This window comes from Perissodus microlepis, chromosome 2 (assembly GCF_051167445.1).
Source record: "Perissodus microlepis isolate ML-2025 ecotype Zambia chromosome 2, ASM5116744v1, whole genome shotgun sequence".
NCBI classification, from domain to species: Eukaryota; Metazoa; Chordata; class Actinopteri; order Cichliformes; family Cichlidae; genus Perissodus; species Perissodus microlepis.
In genome coordinates this window covers 3,051,813-3,061,811 of record NC_140462.1, presented here as the reverse complement: position 1 = coordinate 3,061,811, position 9,999 = coordinate 3,051,813, and positions in this window count along the sequence as shown.

Sequence of the window (9,999 nt, the reverse complement as noted above, 5' to 3'; positions counted from 1 at the left end):
AGCGACCAGATTTCCAACACTGAGATATAGGCCAGAACACGACAGACATCTGGATCGTAATGATGTTTTGTGGAATCCCTGTTAAAAGGTAGCTGTGAGCAGAAGTTTCAAATCTTTTAACATCATGGGGGGGGGGTTTCAAATATGAAACTTTGCAACCAGTTTTAATGCACTAAAGTTGTTTCAAAAATATTTCCTCCTGCAGCCAAAACATTTATTCATTTACTACCCATTTGCTCTTCTATGCCTCATTTGCTGTGTGCCATGACGTCCATTGCTGTTATCTTCAACAGTCTACACAGGTCTGTTTATTTGTTCATCACAAACCCTGTTCTGAGTAATGTTGTTGCAATTATGTTGTGCACGAACAGACATGTTTTTCCCCTGAAGACATCAATGCTATTTACAAGGCTTTAATGAATGATGATCTCACAGAATCTAATTATATCTGTCATACTGTATATCTGATGACTGTGCAGTTCCTGGGTATAACATTTTCAAAATGCAGGTTTCTTGATGTTTTTTGATGGTTTTAACAAGCTGCCTGCAAAATGTTGCACAGTAAATGGTAAATAACTAAACAGCTGCCAATGCTAACCCTCATCTTTCTCCAGTTAGCGTGTGCATAAGATTTTCAGAAACTTGACATCAAAGTCATCGAGATTCAAACTCGTCCAAGATTTTTAGTAGATACTTTCGATATCATTTGAAAATCCTACGTCACCTCATTCTCCAGTTATTTGTGCAGCAGGGTGACTACAGTACCCTAAAAACATTTTACAACTGAGGGGGGAAAACTCTATCAGCAATAACTAGAGATGGCACGATACCACTTTTTTATGTCCGATACCGATACCGATATCATAAATTTGGATATCTGCCAATACCGATATGGGGCAGGGATAGCTCAGTAGGTAGAGTGGTGGCCCCATGATCGGAAGGTCGGGGGTTCGACTCCACTGAACGGCTACCCTGAGGTACCCCTGAGCAAGGTACCGTCCTTACACACTGCTCCCCGGGCGCTGCATTGGTGGCTGCCCACTGCTTCACTGGGTGAATGGGTTAAATGCAGAGGAACTATTTCCCTATGGGGACAGACACACACTTACTTAATCCGATATAGTGTATTTTTTAATCAATAAAACGTTTTTTTAATATCTTGCTGCATTTTGTATAAGTTTACACTCAAGTTTAAATAAATAACAACACTAAAGCTATTCTGTTATACCTGTATGTAAAAAATACACTGCGCCCAAAATATTTCATAGTTCAGCAAAACCAATCAATCTAATAAACTTAAACCTACTCCATCCTCCCTATTCTGGTATTTTAAAGAGTACTTAGCAGAAATATTAAGCAACCTAACTAATAGGGTTGCAAACTCCCAGCAAAAAAAAATAGGGAACCACCCCCCACCCTCCACCTCATGATGCTTAATCGATGTAATCAAATTTAATTTGATGCAGGGGGAAAAATGCACAGAAATAAATTATTTTTCTACAATAATTAAATAGATTCAACATCTTTCTTCAACAGAACTGCAGACTGCACAGATGGTACCTTCCCAAAGGAAAAAGTAGTATAGCTTACTAGGGTATATTAGACTTAACAGTTACTATATACAGTAATGGACTACTATATATTTTACATCAGATTAAAACTTTGGGTGTAAGATTCAGATAATTATTTATTAAAAGCTCGACATTTTAAATGAGAATAAGAAAGAAAAGTATGTCTTTGTGCCCCCTTTTCCCTGTTCATGCCCTATCGGCCCCCCTGGCTAAACTTTGCTAGATCCGCCCCTGCACAGTTACCAGCTACGTAGAAAAAGATCCTGGTGTAGAAAGTAATATTAAATAAATTCTAACAACAGCTTATCAAGCTTAAACGTGCTGCTGTTGTTCAGCCGCTGGTTTCCTCTTTCTGGTGAGAAGTGAGCAATAAACAAACAAGAGAGACGGACTCGCGACAGAAAAGCCGATCAGCTGATCATTAAGCAGTTTCACGATTGAAGTAGCAGCAGGAGAGAGAGAGAGAGAGGCAGTCGCTCCATATATCGGTTGTTAAGCTTAACGCTAAAATGCTTTACAAAGATTCAGAGATGAACTTACACACTTGCTTTATTTCTCTCTGGGATAACTTCCTCGGAGATGAAATGCTGGTTTGGTAGCGAAGCTACAAATACACACAGCCGCTCTATCACGTGATGCATACTGCTGCGACGTGCTACGGTTATGAGCCGAGTTACGCCGTGTCGCAAGTTTTGTGAGGTGCTTTTTTGATATTTAATGGATCGGATTACATTTTTTATTTCTCGCCGATATCCGATCCAGTAATTTGGGTCAGTATCTGACCGATACCGATACGTAATATTGGATCGGTCCATCTCTAGCAATAACTTCTTTGTTTGTTAGCATCTCATCTCAGGTTGTACCTGGACATGTTCTCATGATTTCCCCCCAAACAATATATCCTATACAGTAGATTTGAAAATACTTCATGTGCCATGCCTCTTTGCTAATGCTAATAACTAGTAACTAATAGCATCAGCCAATCCTTCCTAACAAAGCCATTATGCCTTGTCAGGAAGGATTACCAGAGAGACTTTATGACTTCATACCAAGCATGGTGGTGGAGGTGTGATGATGTGGGCTTGTTTTACACCCACAGCACCTCGTTACCTTGCAGTCATCAAGTCGACCATGTTCGCCATCTGTCCGAGAAATAAAGCTTGGGGCAAACTGGGTCATGCAACAGCACAATGATCCCAGTACACCAGGAGTTTATACGGTTCTATGTTTTGTTTTGCGAATGTCAATGATGAATTTTTCGTTTTCAATTTGTTTTTCTTTTTTTAAACTCCTGACAGATTATCCTCCTGATGACATCACTTTTCCTCATCTCCAAACCAGTTTCATCGGATGGTAAATGGACTGATTCTTAACTAGCGCTTTTCTAGTGTCCCAGAGCACTCACTTTATACAACGTGCTGCATTCACACATTCACACAAGCATGATTTTTAAGTGCTTTCTATCATTCACACACATTCGTACTCCAATGGATGCATTGGACAGCAACTTGGGGTTAGTATCTCACCCAGGGATATTTGGCATGCAGACTGGGGCAGCCAGGGATTGAACCACCAACCAGTTGATGACTTGCTCTACCTCCAGAGCTGCAGCCACCCCTGGCTGCTCCTCACTGGATCTGGTTCTGCTGGAAGTTTCTTCCTGTCAAAGAGGAGTTCTTCCCTCACCATCACTAAGCGCTGCTAACAAAGGATCTTTTGATCAATGGGTTTCTCACTGTAATGCTGTAGAGTAAATAAATAAAACTAAATAAAATACAGTGAATTCATTGGAGAGGTTTTCCTGATAAAGCAACGCTTATAAGAGCAGTGACAGCAGACAATAAATCAAAAGTTGCAGATTGGAAGTCCAACTCAGCAGCGATGAGAGGCACTTGCTGGCAAAATTTTAATATCCAGAAGAATTCTTGTAATTCTCAAGATGCTCAAATTTCCCATGCTCTGCTTTGTTGAATGAAGAATGTTTATAGTTATAAGCAGCCATGTGTGCTTTCAACTCCTTTGAAGACAGCAGAGTAACCATGACAGTACTGACCACATTTCCACAGTGCTTCATCATGTAAACTGATTTATACTGCTCCACTAATACAGCCCCACCCCACACAAATGTGCATCTTTGACAGTAATGATATTCTACAGGTACAGGCCCACTGGGCTTTTCATATGTGCCTCAATTTTCAGTAATACAACCTCGAAACCTTTGGAACACTGATTGTACACCACACTGAGTCGTACATTTGTTTTTAACAATGAATGGGGGTCATTTTAAGCAGTGAATGGAGTTGCTGTAGTGTTGTGTGTGGCAGAAAGAGAAAACGACAGGGGGAAAAAACAGGAAAATCTCAGAGGAGTGAAATGCCCGCCATAAGGAATCTAACCCAAATCTCCTTCATTTTCAGTCCCTTGAGTGGCAAAGCACTTCAAGGGAAAATGATTTGCATGCAGTTGTCTTCTGATTAAATCCTAATCTATTTTTACACTTCAGTGTTGAGAAATTCTTTGCCATAAGTCGACTTTTAAACTGTGCACTTAGAGCACCAGTCCGTATAGCTGGAGGATGATGGACATTAGCAAGCGGCCTCATGCTGCAAACCATGCAGCTATTAGAGGCGGAAAAAACTTTCTTGACATTTAAATTCTAGGTGTTAAAGTGCCTGGCGTTGAACTGCATCACTGGTGGTTTAATGCAAAAGCAGCTCCACGTGTTGAGCTTTTCTCGAAGCACTGAACTCCCCAAATATGGACCGTTATCTGTCTTCACGCTGTCCTGTGGTGACCAAACAAAACTCTGGACACCACACGATCAAAGTCAATCACATTATCTCTTTAATCCCCCCCAGATGAATAACAAGTATCAAAGACTATTATTATCCTCACAGAGCAAACGATTCCAGATTTGGAACGATTACTGGTTTTAAATGAAGGAAATTTGTGGGCCAAGGTGAAAGAGCTCATTATCCTTCGTCATTAGAGGTTTGGTCCAAGAGGTGGATTCAATAATTCTCTGCAATCTCTGCGACAATTATCTTTCCTGGGGTACAAGCGACTACACATTTACAACTATTAAAGCCTTTTCACAGTATATTAAACTAAAGATGTGAATAGTCCGCTGTTCATCAGGCAGAGACGCACAAGGCAACGCTGTACAGGGATAGGTTACATCTGCCACAAGAGTGGTCCCCACGAAGCTGCCAGAAGGAATAAAAAAAAAAATCCATGTCTTTTTCATTTCAGCTAACCAGTTAATCGTTTCCTTTTAAGATGTCCCTTTGCTGCCAAACTGACACCGCGACTATCGAAATACAAATAGCCTTTCCTCCAGACAAGACAAGACGTCTGTCTGCTAACGAGTTTTTAATTACGTGAGGATTAATTCTGCTGGGATCAAAGCTGACAGGCATGGACGAATCCCCCGAATATTTAGTTGTACATTCCCGCTGACAGAGGTACATTTCATTTACAAGTTTTAAAATTTGCAAATGGAAAAAAATATATATATAAATAAAAACATGTCAATTCATTAGAGCTTCTGGGACTAATGTAACATATATGGACAGGCTGAAATTGGGGTAAAGGTGCAATGTCTGTGCAATGTCGGGGGCGATCGTGGCTCAAGAGTTGGCAGTTCGTCTCGTAATTGGAAGGTTGCCGGTTCGAGCCCCAGCTTGGACAGTCTCGGTCATTGTGTCCTTGGGCAAGACACTTCACCTACCACCTACTGGTGTTGGCCAGAGGGGCCGATGGCGCGATATGGCAGCCTCGCTTCTGTCAGTCTGCCCCAGGGCAGCTGTGGCTACAACTGTAGCTGCCTCCACCAGTGTGTGAATGTGAGAGTGAATGAATAATGAATAATGGAATTGTACAGTACTTTGAGGTTCTCGAAAGGCGCTATATAAATGCAATCCATTATTATTAATAATAATCTTTAAAATCTTTTCTCTCAGAGTAGTATTTTCTTGCACCAATCAGGTGTTTTGCTTTTTTGTCCTCTTTAAAAGCTGCAATAATTAATTTTTGTTATCCACAAAAGGGCAGAAAGGCTGCAAAACAAGGTGACAGGGACACAGGATTAACATACTGTATCTATTCCTTATATAGTCATTCATCACATATATCCATCCATTAAGTCACGCTGAAAAATGTACTCAGTTTATCATCCATCCATTTTCTGCCACGTATTCATGTCAAGTCTTCGCTGGCAGACGTGATGAGTGGAGCGAGTGAGAAGATCTAAATGCAAATACTGGAACAGAACTTCGTGGCCCAATGTTACATCCCCTGGCTAGTCTAGGGGGGTTGAAGGGACGAACATAAAGGTGGATAGTGAAGGAAGAGCCAAGATGGTAATTTTAAAAAAGTTTATTTAATGCTAGTGATGAAATTTGGGTTCAGACTGAGGTATAACTTCAGGGAGAGCCAAGGCCAACATAACAAACAAAACATCCCTGATGTGAAAATAAAAGAAACTTACCTAACTCCAAAGAAAACAAAATATACAACCTATAACCATAACCTACCTAACAACACATAAACAGGAGAAAACAGGGTGTCAAAACAAAAGGCAGCTCTTCCCTACAAGCAGTCTGAACATGAAAACAAAAATGCACATACAACTCACAAAGGCATGAAAGCCTGCACAGGTATGGCAATCAAAATGGCCAGAGGGCACAGAAACACAGCTCCACAGGCCTTAAGTAGTGCTCTGCTGATTAACAATTAGCTGGACTCTGAGCAGCATCCAATCAGGACAGAGGAGGTGGAGCCTGGACAAAACAAAGAGTTAGTAGGAAGTGTCTGTGAAGGTTCTCAGTCATCCAGGTCATCGTAGTCAAAGGAGCTTGCAAAGAAAAGCGTCTGGACTTCTTTAAGTTACTTGAAGACGTTTCACCTCTCATCCGAGAAGCTTCTGAAGAAGCTTCTCGGATGAGAGGTGAAACTTAAAGAAGTTCCAAGCTCCTTTGACTAGTTAGTAGGAAGAAGAAACATCCACCTGGGGGATGTCACCCAACCTATCCCAGAATTCATAGCGCGGCCCAGCCAATTACAGTTTTCAACAATGGCGGCAGCTACTAAGTTTGAATATTACTCTTATTACTCTTTCTGGGTCACAAAATAAATTTCAAACATATTTTCAGGCGAGAATGTAGCTGTGTAAACTTCAAATATCTGCTCGGTTTATCACGACATCACATATTTACAAAACTACTCCGGCGTTTTTGGAGACGTCTGCTACCCACCAGCTCGAAGCTGACGGGGAGAACACCGAACTCCTGTCACATCGTTTTCAGACCTCCCGCAGTCTTTCGCTACTCAGGTTAAACATGATATTTAAGTCACTTAGATAACTTAAAAATGTTTTGTTTGGCTTTTTTCAGTGTTTTATTTGTTCCTGAGTAAATCAGTTTGGCTGAGATTAAAGTTATAGTTTTTACACAGCTGAATAAGCGTCAAACAGAAAAAAGATTAAACAGAAGCGTGAGATGGTCGAGAATTTACTCCAATGTCCTTTATATTTTAGTGAGCGAGGAGCAGATGGCTGAGTTTATTAAACTCCACCGAGACAGCTGGTGACGCAAATCTGAAGGCCTCGCACCTCCGGTGCTCTCGGTCTTCGAAGGACCTGTCCTAAAAGTCGCTAGAAGTCGTCATCGCCTAATTTGCATAGTTGGTCATGCCTATGTAATTGTAACAGACGCTGTAGGAGAGAGAAATAACATTGTGGAAGAAACATAAAGTGAGTAAAAAAACACCCTAAAAGCATTCAGAATATATTTAGAACTACAAATTAAATTTCTTTTAGCAATTATTGTTTTTTTAATCTCACAATTCCAACCATCCTCCTTTGTCTGGACGAAATAGGCACTCTGGCAGTACGTGCTTTCAGGTCAAAAAGTCGTCTCCAGTAACACCAGAAAAAGTCACCAGATTTGTCGCTAGTCAATTTTAGAAAAAAGTCGCTAAGAGGATCCAAAAACTCACTAAATATAGCAACAAAGTAGCTAAGTTGGCAACACTGGGACCCGGCCCACATAGACCGTGGGGGCCGGGTCCTCCAAAGGATGGTGCCTATGAATTCGGACATACCTAATGAGACAGGGAGGAAGCAAAGCTGAACACACTAACATATGACGCGAGACAGTCAAAGTAAAACAGGAAATACACGAACATAGAGACAACGGAGACCAGAAGGAACACAGGGGAGGCACTGAGACACAAACCAAGAGACTAGAAACTATAAATAACAATGAAATCAAGGAATATTAATAATTCAAAAACACAAAACACTGGATCACAGACTTGTGACCATGACAGAGCCAGAGGGGGCATGGATCTCAGAAACAAAGGTAACTAAAAGAGAAATGTGGAACACAGGGAATTCACAGAGACAGAGAGCTAAGGCCATTAAACTATAAGTATAACATAAGCAGAAAACAATAAACCAAAACTATGAATAACAATTAATCAAAGAATATTAACTTTAACTAGAATTTACACATACTGGGTCACCGTGACAATTCAGATCCACACCGAGGCATTCCCAAGCCAGCCAAGCAATACAATCTCCCTATTATAAGCTCAATCAGTCTCCTCCCGGTATTCCATGCCGGTGTAACCAGAAACCGCTTCAACAGCCTCAACAAAACAGTTTATAATCTGTGATAAAGTATTTGCCCAGTGAAGTATATTCAGGCTAATGTAGATACATGTAAGTAAACAAATAAATTGTCAAAAATACTGGCCGGTTACAGTACTGAGGTAAGCATCTCCAATGTATCTATTAACTTCCTAATCGTTACCTCATATCTGCATACACACACAGCTGTGAATGCTGACAGCATGGAAAGCATGAACCACATTGCATGGCTCATGCTTGTGGTTGTGCAGGCCTGGCTCTGCTAAGCTTTTGATGGGATACTTGTCACTCAAAGCAACTGGACTCGTAATTCACAACTAAAGTTGTTGTAAACACTTTTTAGTGACAGGCTGTAAGATTTTTTCTTTTTTACCCTTCAAAGTTTACAATTTTACACCTACAGTATCAATTTCAAAATAATACGTCACTTCATTCACAAGTTATCATTCACAAACTTAGGCATCCATGCTGGCCTATCAGCCCTTTATGGGCAATGAACTTCTCCATCTTCTACATGGGCTGTGACGGACAACAACAACCAGGAGGAAGGAATCCAGGAACAGATCCAGATCCAACATAAGTCTCCGATCATCACTCAAACACACATAAACACACACACACGGGAAAGAGAGAGAGAACAAAAGGAAAATGTGGGGTCATGACAATCTAAGCAGCTTCACAATAAAATACTTACGTTTGATCAACCGTCTCCAAGAAATTAAAAGACGTTCAGTTCCTTTCTTTCCAAGATGCTTAGACTACATTGACCTAAGTTGTTACACAATCTCAGAAGAGGAGAGCCATTTAGGCACCACCTGACACCCCCGCCATGACCACCACTTATGATGGAAATTGCCTACAGATGAAGTATGGACTGTGCCTGAGCGGACATACAAAACTCACAGGTTCCCCACTCTCAGGGCTTTCCAAAAGGTCGGGGCCCGGCAGGGGGTGCTGGGGGGACAGGGGGCGGTGCCTCACAGCCCTCCCCCTCTTGGAGTGACAGTTTCTATGAAGGAGGTGAGAGGTGGCAACGAGTTCATCGATGAGTTCTGCATGTCTTGGTGAGCCTCCACCTGTTTGACAGGTGGGTGCAGCCTGGTCTATCTCAAGAAAGTCCAGACCAGCGGTCCCCAACCCCTGGACCACGGACCGGTACTTGCGAGTGTGCAAGCAAGAAGAGGAGTGTGTCGAGTGTGTAGATACCCTTCCTGTCCCTGGAGCCCTTGACCCTCTGCCCCACACCTTGTATATATATTGCACTGTGGATTTTGTAAATAAACTTCTGAACTCTTTTTTTCCAAAAGCCTGAGTCTGCATCTGAGTTCATTCCTCCGCCTTGACAATGATGGATAGTTTACTGCTCTGTGAATTGTATAATGATGATGCTGTTATATTTTGTCTCTCTGTGCAGGCCACGGCCTACTATATCCCCCTGACTAAAGACAGAGGTGGGTTGCTGAGGTCGGAGTGATTACTGTCCTTCTACTTACAGGTGGTGAGTCTTGGAGGACAACTGCTTACCCTCTTGAGGATACTTGAGGGTCCCATTGCTATGGGCATATGGGCCATCCTTATACAACCGTTGCAAGAGTTTGGTCCGCAATAAATCTGAATCATTTCCGGTGGGTGATGGGCTCGCCCAGTGCTGCCCTTTGTCACCGGTTCTGTTAAGAATTTTCACAGCTGAGTTTGAAGCGGTGGGAACAAGAATCAGCACCTCCAAATCTGAGGCCATGGTCCTCAGCCGGAAAAGGGTGGAGTGTCCTCTCTGGT